The sequence below is a fragment of the Dendroctonus ponderosae genome, unplaced genomic scaffold (genome assembly GCF_020466585.1).
Source record: "Dendroctonus ponderosae isolate FM_Combo_2020 unplaced genomic scaffold, Dpon_F_20191213v2 Dpon_F_20191213_8, whole genome shotgun sequence".
Taxonomy (NCBI): domain Eukaryota; kingdom Metazoa; phylum Arthropoda; class Insecta; order Coleoptera; family Curculionidae; genus Dendroctonus; species Dendroctonus ponderosae.
In genome coordinates this window covers 399,276-402,516 of record NW_026019016.1, presented here as the reverse complement: position 1 = coordinate 402,516, position 3,241 = coordinate 399,276, and the positions used below count along the sequence as shown (strand labels likewise).

The following is a 3,241-nucleotide window of genomic DNA, read 5'->3' as shown; positions in this document are numbered from 1 at the left end:
GGACCACGGCTTCAAAGCCCGAAAAACATTTCTAAATGTAAGTTATTTAAATCAAATATTTTGTTCGAAAATACATTGGAAAACCACTTCTAACTTCGGAAAACATAAATTTGGGACATTAAATTATCCAGCGTTTTATTTTTAATACCGTTCTTTTCCTATCCATTCCACCAGTTTCGAAGTTCGTGGTCTGGCAACGCTGATCGTGCATGATACGAATACGAGCACGACAACCACGGGCGAGAATAGTTTGATAATCTGTGATTTGCTTCATGTTGTAACTGTAAACTCTGGTGTTCCAATAATGGTGCAATTAGAAGAAAAGTGTAAAGCGATCGTCAAATACAGTCAGTAGAATACGAGTAAGTAAACAGTCATGAATGGCCGGATTTATTTCGAGGAATGAGAACGAATCAATCATCTGGCATCATTTTCGGTAATGGCGACGTTTATAACCGGCGAAATTCCATTTGTTTTGTCATGTCGGCTGTGTCTCCGCATTTTTAGTTTTGCAGTTTAGTTTTTTCTTCTTGCACCTCACAGTACTCGTCAAATCAAGCACTTTCAGCGAAAAAAAATCATGGATGGTCCATAAATTAATCCAAAAAACACTCATAAAGTTTGAGGAAAATCACCATTTTGAGGCTATATTTCGAGTGTGTAAGTTTGAATTTAAATCATTTGAATGAAATTTTTGGTCGATCCAAGACTTGCTCACTGAGACTGCTTTACTGCTATACTTTAAAAACCTAAAACAAAGGTGTTGCTTCATAATTCGAATTTATATGCGTAGGTGTATTACTAATATGACCAGAATAAACAAGACAAAGAATCAAAAGAATGAAATAGCGATAATTTTATTTCTTTTCCCAAAAAATGGTGCATGAAATAGCAAATAGAAGATGGATATCAGATAACATTTTTATTTGGAACTTTTTCTGCTTCAGGATTGGCAGCGCTCCATTACTGGCAATTAGCCAGCTCATTAGAGGCGAGGTGGCTGTTTGGTATGCTACCATATTATCTCGCAAGTTGGTTTGTTTAAGTGTTGTGGAGTAGACCTTCAAATAGAATCTAGCTATCAACAAGTAGCTTTTTTTTTATCAAACTAGTAAGGTTTTTTATCTCCATTCTCAACTGGTCATTTTTCTTGCTGCCACTAAATTTTGGAGTTGAGAAATTACTCAAAATTAATTTTACTCAAAAATAATTAAAATGGCATTCTTCTTTAATAATTTAGCAGTTCAATAAAGCATGCCCATAAGAGAAAAGTCAACGTCTTAACCTTTTGGCAAATAATTACGACCTCCTACGTAAATTTATACGCTAATTGTAGATACGTGGTAAATTTTTATTACTTAGCATGTATCTGGGCCTACTTCTTTACGAATTGTCGCCAACGGTTGCTCATAATTGGAATAAATGGACAGATTGGATTTAATAAGAAAAAAAAAACACTATTGCTTGGATTAGTTTATGCATTTGTTATGAAATGTTTTATTGTTTAGAATGGAATATTGAGAAATGTGTTCAATAATTATTAAGTTACCCATGCTTTTCCGAAAAGAAAAGGTTTATGTTATTTATTATATTTTAGAATTGTCATAATTAATAGCCAACCGGGAGAGCATGAGCAACTTAGTAATTCTTCAACACATTTCCAAATATTCTGAACCAAACAGTAAAAAATTTGTATCACCAAGCAATCAAAATAATTTTTTTTTTACAATATGAAACCTGGCATGAAAAATTTCAAGTATAGCCAAGTTAACGAAATAAATTATTATTTGTTGAAACATCAGTTTTTGTGAATAAAAATGTCAGTTGACATAACTAATAACAAACATACAGGCTTATAAAGCAAACTTATTAGTTTCACATTTTAAATTTTTTCTTGGGTATTTAAGTTTACGCTTTATACATTGATTATCTGTCCGAATTTTATCATAGTCGTATAATTTGGGGGGTTACAAGTACAAAAAGGCTTTAACTTTTTTCTGATATTATAAATCAATCTTTTTTCAACAAATTGTGGAAATTCGTATTTTACGAAGAAAAGGTACTCTAATTTGCTTCGCTCGGACGCACCGTTTGCCAACTAAATGACTTATAAACTATCACTGTTTTATAAAATTGTGTTAAATATTACCAATATCCCTAAATCTATTGTAAGCATTTTTACTTTTACCGAGTATGAAAAAACTAGTGAATGTCTGTTCATTTTTTTTTGATTATTAAAAAAACGATAAACGAAAAAACAAACGATTGCACGAAGGCATGCAACACATACTTGAATTTAAACCATATTTTCAGATCGGAAGAATGACTCAAATGCAAGGATTGCATCCTTTCCATTATAAAGGGTACATTATTTACGGCCAACAGATTTTCCAAAGCGTACAGAATACGCCGTTGGATTCTAAGCCACGAACATTATTTAAGAGCATTTTATGGTCGTATAAGGCAATCTTTTCGAGAGGCAAAGCATTCAACAGTCATAGTACTCATTTTTGGAGCCTCGAGAATGCGAGTGGTTCGAAGGGCAAACTTTCAACATAGGTTCTCTTTCAATGTATGGGTAGGTGTCATAGGGGATATCTTGATAGGACCTATTATTTAACCAAATAGGTAGAAACACCCATAATTATTTAAATTTTCTACATGATCTGCAAGTATTGCTAGAGGATATTCCTATATGCACTCGGTTAGAAATGTTCTTCCGACATGATGAGGCTTAGTTTAGCTCCAGCCCACTTTGGCTAAACCAATATTTTCCAAGCTGGTGGTCAGGTCGCGGTGGCCCAGTAAACTGACCAGCTCCATCGCCTGATATAAACTCTTTAGATTATCATTTGTGGGGTAATATGTCCAATATTATTTATGCCACAGAAGTAGATAGCCCAGAAGAGCATCGAAGCGGACTTGCGCGGCCCGAAATCAAATGAAACAAACTACTATTCAAATTCTCCGTGACACCCAACATATTAGGAAACCGTCTTGTGCATTCAAAAAAATGGAAATTTGTTTGCATATTTACTCCAGTAAATTAGTGTCGATAATAATATTAACTTAAAATATAAAACGTGTATGGATTGCAGTGATATTTTTAAAGTCATTTAGTTGGAAAATGGTGGATTACGAAGTACTTTTACAAACTTCTTTTTGGGTATTTTGCCTCAAAAATTTTTGTCTTTAAAAAAGACAGAATTTCCTTACGTCTTTTATTACAGATTGATAAATA

General features: G+C 33.3%; 1 long non-coding RNA gene across 1 annotated transcript; it reads left to right on the top strand.

Moving 5' to 3' along the window:
- LOC109544915 lies at positions 1-1,264 on the top strand. Its single transcript, XR_002172621.2, has 3 exons — positions 1-37; positions 175-362; positions 948-1,264. It is a non-coding gene; the product is annotated as an uncharacterized LOC109544915 (long non-coding RNA).
- Positions 1,265-3,241: the final 1,977 nt, after the last annotated feature.